At 40.5% G+C, this 23,335-nt stretch overlaps 1 non-coding gene across 1 annotated transcript; it reads left to right on the top strand.

Annotated features, from left to right (window-relative positions):
- The first annotated feature begins 8,109 nt into the window (after nt 1-8,109).
- Nucleotides 8,110-8,184, top strand: Trnai-uau (transfer RNA isoleucine (anticodon UAU)). The gene has a single exon. It is a non-coding gene; the product is annotated as a tRNA-Ile (tRNA).
- The last annotated feature ends 15,151 nt before the right edge of the window (nt 8,185-23,335 follow it).

The following is a 23,335-nucleotide window of genomic DNA, read 5'->3' on the forward strand; positions in this document are numbered from 1 at the left end:
CCAAGTTAGTGCCTCTCATAGTTCCCCCTATGTACAGGAGAATGGGGGTCCCACAGGGCTCTGTATTGAGTGTATCTCTATTTTTAGTGGCCGTTAATGGTCTAGCAGCAGCTGTAGGGCAGTCCGTCTCACCTCCACTGCATGCAGAAGACTTCTGCATATTGTACCGCTCCACCAGTACTGGTGTTGTGGAGCGGCACCTACAGGGAGCCATCCAAAAGGTGCAGTGATGGGCTCTTGCCCACGGTTTCTAGTTTTCACTCGCAAACTCGTGTGTTATGCACTTCTGTTGGTGTCCAGAACTTTACCTTCATGACAATCCACTCACTGTAGTGGAGACATATCGATTCTTAGGACTGGTTTTCGATGCTCGATTGACTTGGCTCCCTCATCTTCGTCAACTTAAGCAGAAGTGCTGGCAGCACCTCAATGCCTTCCACTGCCTGAACAACACCAACTGGGGTGCATATCTCTCTAGACTGCTGCAGCTCTACAGAGCCCTTGTTCAATCCCGCCTTGACAATGGGAATCTGGTTTATGGTTCGGCGGTGCCATCAGCATTGTGTTTACTTGACCCAGTTCACCACTGTGGCATTTGCCTAGTGACAGGAGGTTTCAGGACGAGTCCGGTGACCAGCCAGTTACGTTGCACACATTCGTAGTTCTCCTACATGTCCAAATTACCATCTCCTTTTCCCACCCATGGCGGTTCATCTGCCGCATATGCAGCTCAGGTCAGGGCTTACAATTGCAGTTTGAGTCCGAGCCCTTCATTCCAAACTGGATTCCTTGCCTTCACCACCTATACGTGAGATCCATTCACACACACCTCCATGGTGTAAACCTAAGCTGTGGCTTTGTCTGGACCTTTCACAAGCCCCTAAGATCTCAGTTAATCCTGTGGCTCTCTGCTGCCACTTCCTCTCGATTCTTGACACGTACCGAGGCCACGAAGTGGTTTACACCGACTGCTCAATGGCTGAGGATCATGTCGACTTTGCGTATGTCCGTGGAGGACATATTGAACATCATTCCTTGCCCGATGGCTGCAGTGTTTTCACTGGTGAGCTGGCGACTTTATCTCATGCTCTTGTGCATGTCTGTTCATGCCCTGGGGAGTTGTTTCTTCTGTGTACTTACTTCTTGAGGAGCCTACAAGCTATCGACCAGTGCTACCCTTGTCCAGTCATTCAGTGGTGTTTGTCTGGACTCCTGGTCAAGTCAGAATCCCAGGCAACAAACTTGCCAACAGGCTGGCCAAACAGGCTACACGGAAACTGCTTACGGAGATCGGCTTCTCTGCAACTGACCTGCGTTTAGTGCTACGCCGCAAGGTATTGTGGCTTTGGGAGACAGAATGGCATAACCTCAGTACGCACAACAAACTGTGTGCCACTAAGGAGACTAAGAATGTGTGGCAGTCCTCCACACAGGCCTCTCACAGGGACTCTGTGGTTATCTGCCTGCTCTGCATTGACCACGCTTGGGTGACACACGGCCACCTCCTGCGCTGTGATGACCCACCTCAGTGTCGGTGTGGTGCCCGGCTGACAGTGGAGTATATCTTGGTGAGCTGTCCTTCTTTGGGTGCCCTGCAATGGACTCTTCAGTTAACGGACTCGTTGCCATTTATTTTAGCTGACAACACCGCATCAGCTAATTTCATTTAATGTTTTATCATTCCGTATATGTTTTTGTGCTTGTACTTTGTCCCTTTGTGTTCTCCACTCTAATGCTTTTAGGGTGGATGTTTGAATGTGTCGCAGAGTGATTGGCTTTTCTTTTTTATTCTCATGATTGGCCAGCTTTGGTCACCTGCTCTCTTGTTTTTACGCCTTCTACCTGCTTCCTGCTTCTGTTTGTAGTTTTATTTTCATGTTTTGTCCATAGTAGTGTTGGTTGTCCTTCGGGAACAAGCGACCAATGACCTCGCAGTTTGGTCCCCCTTGCCTCGCCAACCGACCCCCCCCCCCCCTCCGTTTGTTTAACAAAATAACCAATACACACACACACACACACACACAAAATAACAAAAGGAAAAAAGTTCATCACTTATCGCATTTTCACTGTTCTGCAGTAAAACATCCACATAAGGCATGGCTTTTTAATTTAATACTTCTTCACTACAAACTTTATTTTCAACACGTTTTGCAGACAGTATCCACATATAACGCTGAATTTACCTGCAAAATTATATCATTCTACCACAGATATATTAGGAGATATTGTTGTTGATATCTTCAGTCTGAAGACTGGTTTGATGCAGCTCTTCATACTACAGATATTCTATCCTGTGCAGGCCTGGTCATCTCCAAATAACTGCAATATTCAGGGTGTACATAAAGTCTGGGAACAGTTTCAATTATTTATTGCCCAAGAATCAAACATTGTACAGATATCATACATATGTCATTTTGAAGAGAAACCCCAAAAGTTTCTTTTCATGTATACTGCCACAGCATAGTTTGGTAATTTGCCGATAGTCAGCACTAGTCGCAAACATGGAGAATTCAGGTGCAGAGCAAGCTTTCTGTGTGTGGAATTTTGACAAAAACAAGTGTGCTACAGCTGTTCATAGAACCAAGTATGGTAAGAAACCACCAACAAAGAAGGCCATTTACCACTGGCAAAACCAATTCGTTAAGACGGGTTGCTTGGCCCAGCAAAGAGAAGTGGACATCCCAGTGTGAGTGAAGTGAATGTGTGCGAAAGGAGTACAAGAGACATTTTTAAGGAGTCCAAAGAAATCGGTATGTTGTGCATCCTGTGAACTCGAAATGGCTCCAATGACAGTGTGGAAAGTCCTACAACAGAAGCTGTTTATGAAACCATTCAAATTGGAACTAGTGCAGAAGCTCAATGATGATGACAAAAACAAGTGTTTTGAGTTAAGTTTGCAATTGCAGACAATTGAATGAGGATGGGGATGGCATTGTTGATTGCTTAATTTTTAGTGACGAAGCCACTTTTCACACTAATGGGAAAATGAACAGGCTTGATTGTCAAATCTGGGATCCAAAGCATACACGTGAATGCATTGAATTTGAGCATGATTCCCCAAAGGTAAATGTTTTTTGTGCCTTGTCACATCAAAACTGTACTGGGCATTCCTCTTGGGCGTGAGCACTGTCATTGGATATTCCTACTTGGACATGTTGCAGAAATGGCTGATGCCTCAAATGCAATCGGACTCTCCATTCATCTTTCAGCAGGATGGGGCTCAATCCCATTTTCATTGTGAAATTTGTGGGTACCTGAACACGGAGCTGTCGCATGAATGGATCGGCCATGCTATAGAAGGGGACAGCTGTTGCATGAAATGGCCTCCCGGATCGCCAGATCTCACTCTGTGTGACTTCTTTTGTGTGGGGACACATTAAAGATCTGGTGTATGTACCGCCTCTACCACATGATGTAGCAGAGCTCCGGGAGAGAATATGGGAAGCGATTGCCGCAGTAAACGGTGCTGTGCTGGGACGAGTATGGCAAGAATTTGATTACCGTATTGATGTTTGCCGGACCACTCATGGTTCGCACATTGAATGTTTTTTTAACTTGCATAGTTTCTCTTCAAAATGCAATATGTATGACATCTGCACAATGTTTAGTTCTGATGCAATAAATAATTGAAAGTGTTCCTGGACTTTATGTACATCCTGCACATCAGTTTGACATCTACATTTACACCTACACGATTACTCTAAAATTCACCATTAAGTGCCTGGCAGAGGGTTCATAGAACCACACTTAAGCTACTTCTCTACCATTCCACTCTCAAACAGTGTGCAGGAATAACAAGTACATAAATCTTTCTGTGTGAGATCTGCTTTCTCTTATTTTATTATGATTTTACCCCCTATAGTTCCCTCCAGTACTAAACTGGTGATTGCTTGGTTTTTCAGAATGTGTCTGGTCAACCAGTGAGCTCTTTTAGTCAAGTTATGCCACAGATTTCTTTTTTTCCCTAGTTCTGTTGCAATTACCAGTCTACAGTTTATATCCTCTACTTAAGCCCTCATCAGCAAAATTCATCTTCTACTTTCAGTGTCTCATTTCCTAATCTAATTCCCTCGGCATCCCCTGATTTAATTTGACTACATTCCATTACCTTTGTTTTACTTTTTATCCTATCTTCTCTTTATAAGACACTATCCACTCAGTTCAACTACTCTTCCAAGTTCTTTGTTGCCTGAAAGAATTACAGTGTCACCGACAAGCCTCAAAGTTTTTATTTCTTCTCCCTGAACTTTAATTCCTACTCCAATTTTTTTCTGTAGTTTTCTTTACTGATTGTTCAGTGTAGAGACTGAACAACATCGGGGATAGGCTAAAACCCTGTCTCACTCTCTTCTCAACCACTGCTTCCTTTTCATGCCTCTCAATTCAAAACTGCCACCTGGTGTCTGTGAAAGTTGTATACAACCTTTTGCTCCTGATATGTTACACCTGCTACCTTCAGAACTCCTTAATCTATCTTCTAAGGTAAGTCGTAGGGTCAGTATTGTATTGGGCATCCCTACATTTCTCTGGAATCCAAAAATATGTTCCCTGAGGTTGAGTTCTACCAGTTTTTCCATTCATCTGAAAAGAATTTGTGCTAGTATTTTGGAACCACAACTTATGAAACTGATAGCTTGGTAATATTCAGACTTGTCAGCATTTGATTTCTTTGGAATTGAATTTATTATATTTGTCTTGGAGTCTGAGGGTACTTTATCTGTGACATATATCTTACATACTAGGTGGAATAGTTTTGTTATAGCTGGCTCTCCCTAGGATATCACTAGTTCAGAGGGAATGTTGTCTATTCTAGGGGCCTTGTTTCCACTTAAGTCTTTCAGCACTCTGTCAAATTCTTCTGACAGTATCGCATGTTATCTCCCATCTCATCTTCATCTGTATCCTCTGCTTTACCATAATATCGCCTTCAAGTTCATTTCCCTTGTGTAGATCTTTTGCATACTCCTTCCACCATTCACCTTTCCCTTTTTGCTTAGGACTGGTTTTTCATCTGACCTTTTGTTATTTGTACAGATGCTTTCTTTTTCTGAAAATGTCTTTCTAACTTTCCTTCAGGTGGTATCTGTCTTTCGCTGGGTTTTATATACTTCTGTATCCTTGCATTTGTCTTCAAACAATTCCTGCTTAGCCGTTTTGGATTTTCTGTTAATCTCATTTTTTAGATGTTTGTACTCCCTCTTCAGCTGCTTCATTTGCTGGATTTTTATATTTTCTCCTTTTGTCAACTGAATTAAACATATCTTGTGATATCCAGAGAGATATTTAATCATAAGTACTGAGATATGTGAAAAACTGCCTTTTGCTTAAAATGGAAAAAAGTTATCCAAACAGCACTCCTCCAGTGTTTAATAATTAGAACAGTCAGTGACTTTCAGCATACTTCAAACATAATTTCAAACCTTTTCTAAACTTTTTCTTTTTTACCTGCTGAACATTACATATTCAACACATTAACTCATATATAATCAGACATTTGATGCTGTTTTTATACATGATACTTTGTTTCTCAAAATAGTGGAGGTCAGGTGTTGCATTGGTGTAATATTACAGCTTAAAGCAACTCAATAAAAACCATTAAATAAACCAAAATGGACCTAAATGAACCTTTTTGATAGTAAGCATTTATTCCAGTTATCACTGTCGATACAAAAGACTCCTTCTAAACGGAGGAAATTCCACTAATATATTTCCATTCTAATCCATTGAGCTTTTTCCCAGTAACTACTTTGTCTCAATGTATATATGATTACTGGGGTGGCACATAGTCAATTAACAATGAGGAAAAAAGAGAAGAGTTCAGTTGTTCTGAAATGTAGGCCATTCAGAGTGTTTTCTGGGATCCAAAAAGACACACGGTGGTGCAAGCAGCTGTGACATTGACAATACGAACCAACTTGGGAGTCATCAGAAGGGAGGAAACCTGTTTGTAGTGAATAGCAGCCTTCTGTTAGCTGACAAGAAGTCAGTTTGGTGAATGTGGATGATGGGAGTGCTTTCCTTTTATTCATCATGATTACTGACTTCCTTTGTGGCTGTCTATTTTGTTGCTGTGCAACTTCTGTTGCTGGAAATTGGTTAGGTGCTTCAGAAGAGACAAGAAGCATCTGTTTAAACAACCATTAACAGTGCTTCTTTTGTTTCAGTGTATCCCACTCTTTAGCTCATAAGTAGTTACTATACTACAGGAACTGTGCGGTTGCAGATGGTGAAGAATTTGGTCGAGCAGTGCTCCAGAATACAGACACTGATGGCATCTGACAGACTGCTGAAGACCAAGAGATTTTCAGTGGCAGTGTCTCATCTACAGCACCTCCACGTGCTGCGTCTGCAAGAGAGAGACGTGTTAAATACTCATGTCGTGCGCCCCTATGTGTTGCAGTCTATGGGTGACGGGTGCCCCCGACTAGTAGAGATTGACTTCGGGCATATGTCTGTCAATATGGATGATCTGAAGTACTTTCTGAATGCCAAGAAGAACACCTTCAAGTCCTTACAAATAAAGTGGACAATGGATGGAACGAGGTGAGTGCTATTGCTTCTCCTCATACGATTGTATGTTCAATATTTTCACACTTCATAATAGACATTTGGCTTATTTAACCCTTACATATGGATTGGGACACAAGATACAAAAGGTTAAGAAGACATATAATTATTGCTACAGTGCTTTTAAGATAGGTGTAGTTCAGTAAACATATCTATGTCTTCAAACATCTTCTGTCATGTTTTTTATGGAATTACTTCCACTCATAGCTAATAGTGCCATTGTATTTAAAGGTTGTGCCCAATTCAGTTCTGTGCAATTCAGCAGTACCCAGCAGAACTGTCTCACTCACACATTTTAGGTTTCTCTCTCTCTTTCTTTTTTCCCACATTAGTCTGCAGATGGGGTTTTGTAGTGAAATTAATGGGCAGAATGATTCATTTCAGAATGGTCACTTATAATTTAACATTTAACAAAAGCCATTGTCGATCGATTGCATACACACAGCCTGTAGATGAGGAAGTTTTTGGTACATGCATCCTTTGGGGCACAATTCTGGGCCCATTACTTTTCCATTTACAGCAGCAATATTCTCTCATCGTTTATTTCCCTTCTACTTTTTGCTGCTCATTATTGAAACTTAGCAACTCATATGCGAGGGAACTGTGCGTGCTACAGTGTGAGCTTGTAGTGGAGTGTATACTTAGGTACTACATAATTTTATTGTGAAGCAGGTGCCAAAAATGGCTTTCTACTGCAGCTCGCATATGAAAGTGTCACTGTGTGAATGTTACGCTAAACTCACAAAAATAAATACAGTAAAACCCTGTTTTCACATTCTCACATTTTACATTTTAGTGCTTTTTATATTCATTTTTGTCAGTACCACCAGGAGTCATGTTCTCTCAATTCAGTACTTTCCTGTTGTTAATGATTTTGTGTTACAACATTTCCCACATTTTAAGTTTTCTTTGACATTATCACAACCTTTAACATTGTTTTTCATACAGATATGTGCAAAGAGTGCATTGTATTCCTGCTCAAAGTCAACTTTGGAACAAAGCAGAAAATGCAGACTCTACACAAAGTTAATAATCATGTAACACAGCGTTAGCATTGTAAGCAAGATTTTCATTGTCATCATGTTGGGTCACAGCCAACTGTATTATAGGTTCGCAGTGTTTGGAAGGGTGGAAGAGTATGCTGAGGCACTTCCTGAATGATGATCATGATCTGACAATAATAGCAAGCTTGCTTCTGCACATTGTCTTGTATATCTACAGCTTTGATTTAATTTCAGTCATTTATACAAACAAGACACCACTTTTGAAGATGATATGAAGATGGAATCTGTTCTTTCAGACATGTCTGATAGAACAGATGCCATCTTCATATTGTTTAAGGCTAACTGGCTGATGTTCTCCTTCAGTGCGGATGCACACGATTTGCCTGAACTCTTACGGGACTCGGTGGACTGTCTGCCGCGAGTAGTGGGTATAATGGCAGGGGCACTACGAATGTAGTGTGTGGACTTTTAAGTTGAGACTGTGGGTCTCACAGGAAGCATGCCAGCAATAAATTCCTGCAGTCGCACTACCCTCTGTGCCCTTGATGGCTCAGATGGATAGAGCGTCTGCCATATAAGCAGGAGATCCCGGGTTCGAGTCCCAGTCGGGGCACACATTTTCAACTGTCCCTGTTGATGTGTATCAATGCCTGTAAGCTGCTAATGTTATTTATTTAACTGTAACTTCACTTTTGAAGACTCTGTAATGAGTTTTCACAAATTATTGTTTCTTCAGTGTAAAATACACTAATCCGTACTAGGCACGCAGTCTTATGTCAGTACGACTTCACATCAGACATAAATATTCCTCCTCAATATGTTCCATAACATTACAATTTCCGTCCTTTTCCTCACCCAGGATGTCCCTGAACCGAGTGACCTCCTTGTCAACAACAAGCTGTAGATTTTTTGTCTGTTGTTCTCCATTTATGAAAGACTCCCAACATTAATATGTCAACCAATATTGTGTTACAAGTCTTATTTACCATAGTTTTATAATGATTACCAGTAATAAGTCTCACACTAGAATGTGAATGCTTTTTTTATGTGGTTTCATGAAAGAGTACAGCAAATTGCTGTTAGAAAGTAACAAAAACAATTATTTAAGTTTTTTTTAATACGCAAATTTTAAATTGTTATAATTTCTTATTTTGAACAATATAAATATGAAATGGATAGGTTAAAGTTAGATATAGTGGGAATTAGTGAAGTTCGGTGGCAGGAGGAACAAGATTTCAGGTCAGGTGAATACAGGGTTATAAATACAAAATCAAATAGAGTTAATGCAGGAGTAGGTTTAATAATGAATAGGAAAATAGGAATGCGGGTAAGCTACTACAAACAGCATAGTGAACGCATTATTGTGGCCAAGATAGATACGAAGCCCACACCTACTACAGTAGTACAAGTTTATATGCCAACTAGCTCTGCAGATGACGAAGAAATTGAAGAAATGTATGATGAAAAAAAAGAAATTATTCAGATAGTGAAGGGAGACGAAAATTTAATAGTCATGGGTGACTGGAATTCGAGTGTAGGAAAAGGGAGAGAAGGAAAAGTAGTAGGTGAATATGGATTGGGGCTAAGAAATGAAAGAGGAAGCCGCCTGGTAGAATTTTGCACAGAGCACAACTTAATCATAGCTAACACTTGGTTTAAGAATCATGATAGAAGGTTGTATACATGGAAGAACCCTGGAGATACTAGAAGGTATCAGATAGATTATATAATGGTAAGACAGACATTTAGGAACCAGGTATTAAATTGCAAGACATTTCCAGGGGCAGATGTGGACTCTGACCACAATCTATTGGTTATGAACTGTAGGTTAAAACTGATGAAACTACAAAAAGGTGGTAATTTAAGCAGATGGGACCTGGATAAACTGACTATACCAGAGGTTGTACAGAATTTCAGGGAGATCATAAGGGAAGAATCGACAAGAATGGGGGAAAGAAATACAGTAGAAGAAGAATGGGTAGCTCTGAGGGATGAAGTAGTGAAGGCAGCAAAGGATCAAGTAGGTAAAAAAACGAGGGCTAGTAGAAATCCTTGGGTAGCAGAAGAAATATTGAATTTAATTGATGAAAGGAGAAAATATAAAAATGCAGTAAATGAAGCAGGCAAAAAGGAATACAAACGTCTCAAAAATGAGATTGACAGGAAGTACAAAATGGCTAAGCAGGGATGGCTGGAGGACAAATGTAAGGATGTAGAGGCTTATCTCATGAGGGGTTAGATAGATACTGCCTACAGGAAGATTAAAGAGACTTTTGGAGAAAAGAGAACCACTTGTATGAATATCAAGAGCTGAGATGGATACCCAGTTCTAAGCAAAGAAGGGAAAGCAGAAGGTGGAAGGAGTATATAGAGGATCTATACAAGGGTGATGTACTTGAGAACAATATTATGGAAATGGAAGAGGATGTAGATGAAGATGAAATGGGAGATACGATACTGTGTGAAGAGTTTGACAGAGCACTGAAAGACCTGAGTCGAAACAAGGCCCCGGGAGTAGACAATATTCCGTTAGAACTACTGACGGCCTTGGGAGAGCCAGTCCTGACAAAACTCTACCATCTGGTGAGCAAGATGTATGCGACAGGCAAAATACCCTTAGACTTCAAGAAGAATATAATAATTCCATTCCCAAAGAAAGCAGGTGTTGACAGATGTGAAAATTACAGAACTGTCAGTTTAATAAGTCACGGCTGCAAAATACTAACACGAATTCTTTACAGACGAATGGAAAAACTGATAGAAAGTGACCTTGGGGAAGATCAGTTTGGATTCCGTAGAAATATCGGAACACGTGAGGCAATACTGACCCTATGCCTTATATTAGAAGCTAGATTAAGGAAAGGCAAACCTACGTTTCTAGCATTTGTAGACTTAGAGAAAGCTTTTGACAATGTTGACTGGAATACTCTCTTTCAAGTTCTGAAGGTGGCAAGAGTAAAATACAGGGAGCGAAAAGCTGTTTACAATTTGTACAGAAACCAGATGGCAGTTATAAGAGTCGAGGGACATGAAAGGGAAGCAGTGGTTGGGAAGGGAGTGAGACAGGGCTGTAGCCTCTCTCCGACGTTATTCAATCTCTATATTGAGCAAGCAGTGATGAAAACAAAAGAAAAATTCGGAGTAGGTATTAAAATCCATGGAGAAGAAATAAAAACGTTGAGGTTCGCTGATGACATTGTAATTCTGTCAGAGACAGCAAAGAACTTGGAAGAGCAGTTGAATGGAATGGATAATGTCTTGAAAGGAGGATATAAGATGAACATCAACAAAAGCAAAACGAGGATAATGGAATGTAGTCGAATTAAATTGGGTGATGCTGAGGGAATTATATTAGGAAATGAGACACTGAAAGTAGTAAAGGAGTTTTGCTATTTGGTGAGCAAAATAATGGATGATGGTCGAAGTAGAGAGGATATAAAATGTAGACCGGCAGTGGCAAGGAAAGCGTTTCTGATGAAGAGAAATTTGTTAACATCAAGTATAGATTTAAGTGTCAGGAAGTTGTTTCTAAAAGTATTTGTATGGAGTGTAGCCATGCATGGATGTGAAACATGGACGATAAATAGTTTAGACAAGAAGAGAATAGAAGCTTTCAAAATGTAGTGCTACAAAAGAATGCTGAAGATTAGATGGGTAGATCACATAACTATTGAGGAAGTATTGAGTAGGATTGGGGAAAAGAGAAGTTTGTGGCACAACTTGACTAGAAGAAGGGATCGGTTGGTAGGACATGTTCTGAGGCATCAAGGGATCACCAATTTAGTATTGGAGGGCAGCGTGGAGGGTAAAAATCATAGAGAGATACCAAGAGATGAATACACTAAGCAGATTCAGATGGATGTAGGTTGCAGTAGGTACTGGGAGATGAAGAAGCTTGCACAGGATAGAGTAGCATGCAGAGCTGCATCAAACCAGTCTCAGGACTGAAGACCACAACAACAACAGCAACAACAACAACAACAACAACTTGTTGTGTTTCCAGTGCTTTCCTGTATTTTGCACTTTCCAGCATCTTACACTTTTTTTTGTGTCATTCCACTGAAAAGTGTAAGCAGTGGTTTAACTGTATGTCAAGAGCTGGCCCCACCAGTTGGGTGTAAAAATTCAGTATACTACAGTTCAGTTACACACTTCCGAGTCTCTTTGTCTCTGATACATTAACTATTGTCCACAATTAAGCATTATCAGGATCACTGTGGCCTGGGCTGCCATTGCTTCATTGTTATGCACACACAAAAAGACACAAAACTATATAAAATAACTCCCTGTAGAATATGCACACAAAATAAAAAAATAAATTTAGTAAAGAATTTTCCATAGATAGTGTCCAGTGAGCACATGTATTTGCAGTGATGGTTGATAACACTGACACATGGGGCAACAATACCTGAACAAAATAAACCTTACACTCAGGAGAGAGAGAGAGAGAGAGAGAGAGAGAGAGAGAGAGAGAGAGAGAGAGGGAGAGAAGAAAACCATAAACACCTTTCACCTTTTGTTCATGGATTCAAATCAGCACAAATGCATATTTTATATCTTGCAATGACACATTGAAATCACAAACATGTAATTAAATTATTTAGATAGTAGCAGCAGCAATGACTCGTGGTCTTGGCTATCATCCAGTAGTGAGGAACATATATCAGGCAGAGGTACAAGCTTCACACTCAAACACAAAGTTATTGCAAACACTGCATTCTCAGGTTAAGATTTGTAAAGATGCATAGTGGTGAACTCTCAAACTGATCAGGCCCTAACAGAACTACAGAAATCAGTTAAACGTTAGCACAGTTGCCGTGTCACAGGAGAAGCTGCCTGTGCTTCCAGTTTTGTCTTACAAATTCTCCAGTATTAACGTGGGCATTTTAAGTGCCCAGGTTATCATCTTGGTACCACCTGTCGACTAGTGCCCGGTGCTCGATCGCACACCCACTCGTAGTCAAAGCTAGTGCAGAGCATCTCTTCCACTGTGGCTCATCAGTCCTCGCCTCGTACAGGACAGTCATTTTCGAGGACTACAGTGGGCAGCTGCCACTTGCAAAAATACAGGGTTATTCAAAAAGGAATAGCATATTTCTGGGATTAATCTTTTACAAACTATAAAGGATAGAAATGCAACTCCAGTGTTCCTAGACAGAGAAAAGTGGAAACTTTTGATCAGTTCACACAGAAGATCAAGTGAAGGTGCAGTGCTGCTGTTGCCCGTTTGTAGGAAAATGGAGGCACCACGGGGGCATTCATTTTGTGTGCTGCAGTTAGCAATATTAGAGTCCATTTCTAATGTTTTTGATGACTAAGAGTGTGTGAAGTGTATGTGAAAACACCCCACTTCGCTTACACAAGTCGACTTACTTGGGAATGCACAGCCGATCTTCTTCTCTAGACAACTGGCTTCTGGAATCTCTATAAACTTCTTCTCCAAAGAGTGATGCTGGTTACAGGAACCTTAAAGACTCTCTCTCTCTACTTGCGAAATAATTAGGTAATCGAAGAATGCTTTTAACTCGCTGTCGGTGTATTTCAACTTTCATAAAGAACAAATTGTCATTTCTCACATAAATATTTGACTTCTTGTAAGTCACCTGAGATGCCTCACATTAGACACAATTAAGACATATTTACTACAGAGTTGGTTTAACAACCACAGAAATCATAAACATATCTTGCCTATAGCAAGTCTGTGTTAAAAGATACTAAAAATCTTTTTCCACTCAATTGTTCTTTCATAACTAACAATAGTCACAGCTACAAAATAGCACAGAATAACACAGAAGTTCTTTGGTGGTGCTGTGTGCTTTCATTACGACTTCCGTGTACCGACCGACAAGTACTTGCCGGTGTCGTTCGACCACCGTGTCTACAGTCCTCTCACGATAAACTTCAGATCTGCACACACACACACAGGTGATGCACAGTTGATAGGTTTCCTTTCTCCCCACCCACATCTAAAATATCTTGTGTTCCAGTCGGTGGAAGGAGTAGAGGTTCTAGAATTCTCGAAGTACTACATATCGCCCCTCTCAGATCGAACGAACATGTGATATTTTATTCAGTGATTATGTACATTAATGTCACACATAATAACAATTCACATTTCAACAGTATCCATTTTTTTTCTTTTAATAATCGTGAGGACTATAACTCTTTTTCCTTTTTTTTCTACTGTATTTCCAATCGTAAACTCCAGGTGTTCATGACACATGAGTAACCTACTTTCTGTTATCACCTTTTGTACTACCTTTCCTAAGTATGTACTAATTGTCGTACTTTTGTGTCATTTGGAGGAACTCTGGGCAAAATAAAAGTGTTCTTTTAACACTCATATACTTCCATAAAATGTAATTGTTGTGTCTAGACAAGACAGCCTAGACACAATGAGAGGAAGCCGAAAGGCACGCGCTTAAACTCACGCAGGCTGGCGTGAGGTCTCAAACAGGATACGTACTGAATGCTATAAAGAAAAGTACGTAGCTTCTGGAATACTTAACTTTAATCCACATTTGTAGAACATCGCTCTTGAATAGAATCACAATATCTATACTGGTAATGGCGCCTTGCTAGGTCGTAGCAAATGTAGCTGAAGGCTATGCTAACTATTGCCTCGGCAAATGAGAGCGTAATTCTCAGTGAACCATGGCTAGCAACATCGGCTGTACAACTGGGGCGAGTGCTAGTACGTCTCTCTAGACCTGTCGTGTGGTGGCGCTCGGTCTGCAATTACTGACAGTGGCGACACGCGGGTCTGTCGTATACTAGCGGACCGCGGCCGATTTAAAAGCTACCACCTAGCAAGTGTGGTGTCTGGCGGTGACACCACAGTAATAATGCTAGTTGTGCACAGAATCCAAACTTACCAGAATAATCCCTATAAAGTGTGTAACTTCTGTCACGATACTGTCCCCTTCTCCTAGGATCAGTACCTATACATTGCATGTGGGTTGACCTTCGAGAGCACTTCCTCTTTTCGTTCTGGTAGGTATGCCCCTTTATAAAACATTCCTATTTTTCAGGCCACAGGTCGTCCTATCTCCATATAGGTACACCTGCCCTGTATACTTAGTAAATGCCGGGTACGCCCCCCTTATCCTTTCTGAGTAGGCCTCATGGTTCATTACCCTAGTATACATTTCTATGTATACTATAATTAAGTATTTTCTGGTAAAGCTATAAATCTATTTTACACTTCACATTCACTTTTATAATACATCATTTAATCCCTGGAGTCCCCCTCTACTTCTCAACTGCTATATCCTTATTATATACTATGCATACCTATAATTCAAGTCTCACTATCCTACTATTCATCAATTTAACAGAATATTTGATACACTGACTTTTCTTAAATAAGCATCACGATTAACTCCAATCTTGCTTGTGTTCTCTTTAATTACTCATGCCTCCTTCTTATGTACACTCGATGTAGAATCACCATAGTTAATTGCACGATATGGAATCATAGTATTGTTTATATACCTATATGTGTATGTTTCCCTATGTACACACATTCTTTCCTCTACAACACATGGTGGTTCTCATATCGCGACAGGCTTCTAGTCTGTAATTTTAATGTTTGTGTATAAATGTAATTTTGCATGTATGTAGATGTGTGTCCATGTAGTCTGATTCTTCGGCCTTCTTATCTGAAGGTAAGGTTATTGGAAATCATGGGAACCAGGAAGGACTTCTATGATAGACGTAGATGAATAAGGAAACAAGGAAAAATTACATAGGTCCTCAAATCAGTAGTAAGAAAGGAAATAAACAGAAATGGTTGCTAAGATTGGAGAAGAGAAAGAAGAAAGCCCCAGAGACAGGAAACCCTTACCACCTCCCCTCCCCAGGATCCCTACCCCTCAGGTACTTGAGTGAGACATCGGAGGAGGTTTGGTGTTTAATCGTCTCCTACAGAACGGATATTCCCACCTTCATTTCATGTCTAGAGATCACTTTCTTTTGTATCCCGTGATTCTCCTAAGTTGTACTCATATCCAGTTTTCTAGGTAATATGATTGTAGGATAGTTTTAAATTTTAAGGATATATTACAATAGTTTTAAGATTTGGAGGGAATTCAGTGTGGGAAAACTATTTTGGAAGAAACACCGAAAAAACTCGTGATCCGACGGTCGTCACTCCGCCCGTCAACTCAGAATGTTAACATCCCTAGGGGACATATGACACAGCCCTGGTCCCATCAATTTGACATTAACTTTTCTTGTGCACTGGCAGACCAGTATTTCTCTTTAAACTTATTTTGAAAGTCTCCCCACTGCAAATCAGTCACCACTTCACTAGTCAACACAACATTGGGTGAAGTTCCTCATTTTTCTACTTCTCCCTGGAATATTTTGTCTTCTCTCCAGAGTTCGTCTATGCCCTTCCCGGTGAAAGTTCAGAAGAAGCCATAGGCAATGCATTCCCAAATGTAAATCTCTCAGTGAGTTTCCAATCTATAATTTCTTCTACCTGTTCCTCCAGACTACTTACATTTATGATATCAGAGCTTGCTATCTTCTCTTTGAAGCTTCCTTCTACACTGTCTACTCATGTACCTACACCTGAAATTTGTGATTGAATGACAAGCATTAATTCGCTATGCTTATCAATTCTCTCTTTCAAAGTATGCCATCCCTGCTTTACAGCATTAAACTTAGCATTGCATACATTTTAAATTATCCTAACTTTTCATTGATTTCTGATTCTACAGTATTACATTTTTCAGCAATATCAAATTCTAACGTTTTTGCTAAATCTTGTAATTGATCATTCTCTTTCTGACTAAAGTCAGTGAACAGTTGATTTACATGAATGTCCAAGGAATTGGTTAATTCTTTCTTTAGGTCTAATTTCAAATCCTCTACTTTACTATTCAAGGTGTCAAATTCAGTCTTTAAAACATCCATGCCTTCGCATAGATTACTAAATTCTTTGCTCTGTGCATTGACTTTGGCATTCAACAAATTTATTTGAGTGTCTCCTGAGACCAGTTCTTTACTTAAAACTTCACTCTAGGCATCTGTTTTTTCACTTAAAGTCACACTTAGTTCCTTTCCTAAAGTAGCATTTTGAGCTTTGATTAGATTTACTAACTCAGACCAGTGTGGCCCTTCTTTACTAATTTTCATAGCCATGACTGGTTCTGAAGTTTCCCCAACTTGCTGTTCCTGATTCATAATTTAACAAGTTTTACAGCTTGTTAGCATCTAAAAATTAACTTTCATTATAATAATACTAATAAAGTTCATTCAACAGTTCATACTACATTGTATTAAAACAATAAAGTTCTGTTTTACACTCACCCGGTGTAGAATTTGGGCTGCGTCGATGAGCGGATGTGTAATCAGCCCCGGTGAACAGCAACTGATGCCAGTGGTGTCGGTTGTTGGTTTCCACATCTGCGTGCCCTTGATGTGTGTGAGAGCTATCCACTCCCTGCACCAGGTCTTCTTAGTCAAAGCGATCTCAGTGTATTTCTTCTTAGAGAAACACACTGGAACTTCACTATTTCTCAATTCAATTTTTTTCTCTTTTGAATACTCAAGCATGTCCTAAAGTCTCGGAGCAAATCCTTTATCGGGTTTGGTTTATTGCTATGGCAACATACAACATCCACTTTTCTAGTTTTTTGGTCTTAAAATTCCTGTTTTTTTTGTGTCCTTTTTCACTGGTCGCCATGATCTAACATTTTGTGACAACTTTTTTAATAGGCCTTCTCTTCTAAGACTGTGCTCTTTCAGCAACACCATCGGTATATTTGGACTCCACGTGCAAGAACAAATTCACATTTTCAATATAAACATTAGACTTCTTGTAAGTCGCCCCTGTCATCTTAAATTAGACACAATTAAGACACATGTACTACAGAGTTGGTTTAACAACCACAGAAATCATAAACTTGTCTTGCCTCTAGCAAGTCTGTGTTAAAAGTTACTAAAAATCTTTTTCCACTCAATTGCTCTTTCATCACTAACAATAGTCACAGTTAAAAAACAGCACAGAATAACACAGAAGTTCCTTGGGGCTGCCGTGTGCTTTCATTATGACTTCCATGTACCGACCGACAAGTACTTTCCGGTGCCGTTCGACCGCCGTGTCTACAGTCCTCTCACAATAAACTTCAGACCTGCTCACACAGACAGGTGACGCACAATATATGGGGTTCCTTTCTCCCTACTCACATCTAAAATATCTTGTGTTCGAGTTGGTGGAAGGCCGAGTGGTTCTAGAATTTACACTAAAATTCTTTAAGCACTAAACATTGTTTGTGTGAAACGTATTTTGATAACAATTTCCAGAGAGCTGCCTGCTGGTAAACAAATGTATGAGTGCCGTTGAAAATCACAAAAAATGGGTGCATCTGCAAATGGAAAAGTGTGGGTCATCCTTGCACACAGAGTGAAGATGTCAAAGGTATCTGTGCAACTTACAAAAGGCACCCTAGTAAATCCGTGAGACAAGCAAGCAATAAACTTAAAACCCTTCAACTAGAGATATGATGAGCTTGGAAACTGTCTGCATCAGAAATTGTATCCACTGGAATTGTTGCAAACATTCCATTCTGATGACCACACCAAAAGATACGAATTTTGCACAGGAATTCTAGAGGCAATGGAAGATTACATTTTTTTCTGAAAATTATATTTTTAGTATGAATCCACTTTTCATCTTTCTGGTACAGTTATTTGGCATAATGCTAGATTTAGGTTTTGGGAGTGTGAAAATCCTGTGGTAGTTGTTCAGCACAAATGACTCACCAAAAGTGAAAGTATTTTTTTTAATAAAATTGAACACCATTGTAGGAATCTTGTATCCAGATATGATAGGAAACTGGCTGTTTCCTCAACTTGAAAGTGATTCATGTAAAGTTGTCCTCCCATAAGGTGGCACATGCTTCTTCTCCAACCGTGTTCAATGTCACTGAATAGCACCACTCTAGGATGCTGGTTGTAGGACGAGGAGTGGATGATCAGTTTATCAGCAGCCTTCTTGGGTCACCAGACCTTATGGCCCTGCAATTTTTATACATTGGTCTACACAAGAAAGTGTTTACGTCCTACATATGCCTACTACTCTCTAAGATGTGAAATTGTTGACGGTTAGAATTCGATAGAGACCAGCTCATTGGTCTGTGAGCAGAAATGAGCCTTCATTTTGATGTAACAAATGGTGCTCGCATTGAATGAGTGCATAACTGTTGGAACATTGAAATCTAAACCTTTTCCTGTCTCAGGAACATTGAAATTGTGCTTGTACTGTTTGTAGTTTGTGAGAAATACACTCCTGGAAATTGAAATAAGAACACCGTGAATTCATTGTCCCAGGAAGGGGAAACTTTATTGACACATTCCTGGGGTCAGATACATCACATGATCACACTGACAGAACCACAGGCACATAGACACAGGCAACAGAGCATGCACAATGTCGGCACTAGTACAGTGTATATCCACCTTTCGCAGCAATGCAGGTTGCTATTCTCCCATGGAGACGATCGTAGAGATGCTGAATGTAGTCCTGTGGAACGGCTTGCCATGCCATTTCCACCTGGCGCCTCAGTTGGACCAGCGTTCGTGCTGGATGTGCAGACCGCGTGAGACGACGCTTCATCCAGTCCCAAACATGCTCAATGGGGGACAGATCCGGAGATCTTGCTGGCCAGGGTAGTTGACTTATACCTTCTAGAGCACATTGGGTGGCACGGGATACATGCGGACGTGCATTGTCCTGTTGGAACAGCAAGTTCCCTTGCTGGTCTAGGAATGGTAGAACGATGGGTTCGATGACGGTTTGGATGTACTGTGTACTATTCAGTGTCCCCTCGACAATCACCAGTGGTGTACGGCCAGTGTAGGAGATCGCTCCCCACACCATGATGCCGGGTGTTGGCCCTGTGTGCCTCGGTCGTATGCAGTCCTGATTGTGGCGCTCACCTGCACGGCGCCAAACATGCATACAACCATCATTGGCACCAAGGCAGAAGCGACTCTCATTGCTGAAGACGACACGTCTCCATTCGTCCCTCCATTCACACCTGTCGCGACACCACTGGAGGCGGGCTGCACGATGTTGGGGCGTGAGCGGAAGATGGCCTAACGGTGTGCGGGACCGTAGCCCAGCTTCATGGAGACGGTTGCGAATGGTCCTCGCCGATACCCCAGGAGCAACAGTGTCCCTAATTTGCTGGGAAGTGGCGGTGCGGTCCCCTACGGCACTGTGTAGGATCCTACGGTCTTGGCGTGCATCCGTGCGTTGCTGCGGTCCGGTCCCAGGTCAACGGGCACGTGCACCTTCGGCCGACCACTGGCGACAACATCGATGTACTGTGGAGACCTCACGCCCCACGTGTTGAGCAATTCGGCGGTACGTCCACCCGGCCTCCCGCATGCCCACTATACGCCCTCGCTCAAAGTCCGTCAACTGCACATACGGTTCACGTCCATGCTGTCGCAGCATGCTACCAGTGTTAAAGACTGCGATGGAGCTCCGAATGCCACGGCAAACTGGCTGACACTGAAGGCGGCGGTGCACAAATGCTGCGCAGCTAGCGCCATTCGACGGCCAACACTGCGGTTCCTGGTGTGTCCGCTGTGCCGTGCATGTGATCATTGCTTGTACAGCCCTCTCGCAGTGTCCGGAGCAAGTATGGTGGGTCTGACACACTGGTGTCAATGTGTTCTTTTTTCCATTTCCAGGAGTGTAGGTATTCAAAAAGAAGGAGCAGATTTTAAAAAATTAAGTATGTGTTTCTTCAGTTAAAACTTTTGAGGTGAAAGACAGCCTACCAATCATAGATTTACCTCTGAAGATACCTCCCACAGTTGGAAACAAAATGTCAAACAATAGTTTTACATGTCGAGCACAGCCCATCCATACTCCACAAGCCACCCGACGGTGTGTGGTGGAGGATACTTTGACTACCTCTATCGGTTCTCTCTTCTAAACATTGGCTGTGAAAACCTATGTTGTGTGGTCTGTATGTATTGTTAACAAAGATATTTTATACAAAGATTTTCATTTTGGCAGTATATTCTCATGACCGTTTGCCTATATACTTTGAGAATAATTTAAGTTGGTACTGAGTTGCAGGAGCAGTCAACAGATGGCAGCACAAACTTGTCAGGTGTTGCATATACGTCATAAATATTGAATGCTCACTTTGTAAAGTCAAAAAAGTACTATTTTTGTTGAAGCCTTAGGAGCATTAAAAGCTGTCCACTGTAAACACTATTTTGTACCCAACAGAATTGCTAATACCTAGTACCCTGACACTCATCATTGTGTCTGATGTATAGCAATACAATTTGTCACTCATGGGTATAATTTTGATGCACATTAATGTGGTGATAATATTAATGATGTCATATTTCAGTGGCAAGTGATGTAAATATGAAAGTTGAACATGGAAGTGTTACAAATACAGGATAAGAACCATTAATTTGGAGATGGAATATAGGGTAGACGGTTTGTTTGGTCTTCTGAAATGTGTCAGAGGATGAACAATTCTCACAAGCCCCATTTCTGTTGTTACACAGGTGCCTCTTATTGTTACTGCCAGGATATGCTGACAGCTTGGAACATCTGGAACTTTAAGAGTACAACATAGTGCGGGACATAGCCAGAGAGGCGTTCACTACTGTCGGAAGCTCAAGGAACTTGCAGGAACTCTGGATGTCCGTCCGTCCCCGATCGAGTACCTCCCGGAACAGCTGCTCTGGATTTTACGTAAGTCGTGTGTTGAACATGTTGAGTTCTTATGAATGCATGCAGTATTGTGTTGAGATGCAGTTTAAAGAGGAGGTGAGAGAAGCAGAGAGGGAAAATGGCTATGCAGGTGCTCTGTAGGGATAAGAAGCATGTAAGCATGTGCCAGGCTGGAGCGAGAGCATTGGTGGGAATAGAGTTTCTTTTTTTTTTTTTTTTTTTTTTTTTCACAGTGTGACCCATGGAGTAGGTAACTACTGTATTTACCTGATTATAAGATGAGGTTTCTTCCCAAATTTGCCATTCAAAACATACATGATCGTCTTATATTCACAAATTAAACTGTTTCTGCTGAGATTAACATTTTAGCATTGTTTAACAGAGTACATAGGGGGCATCTTATATTTAGAGATGAAACTTTGCCAGCTGAGGTCACGTGCAGTTTTATTTTGAAGAATTTGGAAGAGCAGGGCCGGGCGAATGATATTTGCATCAAAAGAGTCTCAAGATTAATACTAATTTATAAGTAAGCAGAAATGTTGTCGTTCAAAAAACATTGCTCAATTCTGACCCCAGACCAATATTTTATTTGATTGTGAGAGACTGAAATGATTTATTAAGTGCATTGAAAGTGAGAAATTTGGTTGCTGTTCATGTATTAGAAGAATGGGTAAAAACATTACCAGCTTTTAATCAGCTTTAGAACATGGTGACATTCAGATGAAAAAAGAGGAAAATTAATTGAGAATTAGATTTCTAATTAACAAAATAAATCATATTAGATTCACTGTAATTGTTATCATAAGAATAAATTACAGTGGCAAGACTCATCAGGAGATACTGCTGACAGACATCAATAGGTCGTGGGATGGGCGATAGTTTAAGAATAGGACGGAATCATGATTGAAAACTATGTTTATGTATCGGTTGTGGTTGTTGTTGTTGTTACATCTGACTTGCACTCTGGGAGATACTGTTGTTAGCCTTGTCTCACAATTTATTATTAATGTTATTTCACAACTTAGTTTTCGGGTTATAAACCCATTTTCCAGTACATTACTAGTTCCCAAAGATGATAATACATCGATAAACGTGATAACGAGGCAAAGATAAACTCAATTTCCTGGGTATTGATCCATAGCTTAATGTACACCTACATCAATGACCATTTTTTAAAACAAATTACATCTATTATTACACATTCACTACATACTACAATGACCAGACTAAAGTTATGCATCAGCTAAGACGTTTTTAACAATGATGGACTGAGGCCCAAAGTTTTACTTCCATCCTGGCTTTGTGATCTCATCTAAAAGAGGTGAATAGTTGAGATCACAACCCCAGGATGGAAGCAAAACTTTGGGCCCCAGTCCATAGTAGTTAAAAATGTCTTAGCTGATCATAACTTTAGTTCGGTCATTGTAGTATAATTGGTGAATGTGTAATAGTGGATGTAATGCATAAAAAAAAAGGTCATTGATGTAAGTGTACATTAAGCTATGGATTGATACTCAGGAGGTTGAGATTATCTTTGCCTCATCATCACGTTTATCTTTGAGAATCAGTAATGTACTTGAAAATGGGCTTATAACCCGAAACCTAGGTTGTGCAATAACATTAATAATAAATTGTGAAACAAGGCTAAAAACAGTGTTTGTTTAGTTAATTTACAATGTTTCAATAAGAACCCACAGTTAATTCAATTAAAATGGCATAAATTTAGAACAGGTATAATGTTAACATTTTAGGCAGATACTTTGTCAATAAAATAGTTTGTAATTTTGATTGGTCAAGAATACATTAAAAATTTTTTTTCTTAAGAAGCCACTTGAATAAAAGGGGCTCATCGTAAAATCAGGATCATCTTACCCTCACATAAATATAATATGGTGGGCTGTTTGTTACTAGAAACATGTACTGAGCCAGCAGGAGTTAGGTCTCTCAGCTGTCATCGCTACTCAAGTTTGGTGGCTTCAAATGGACCAACCAACCAAAGATCAGGCAGTTCTAATGTAAATGTTATAAAGGAAAGGAGGCCTCT

This window comes from Schistocerca cancellata, chromosome 7 (genome assembly GCF_023864275.1).
Source record: "Schistocerca cancellata isolate TAMUIC-IGC-003103 chromosome 7, iqSchCanc2.1, whole genome shotgun sequence".
In the NCBI taxonomy this organism is placed as follows: Eukaryota; Metazoa; Arthropoda; class Insecta; order Orthoptera; family Acrididae; genus Schistocerca; species Schistocerca cancellata.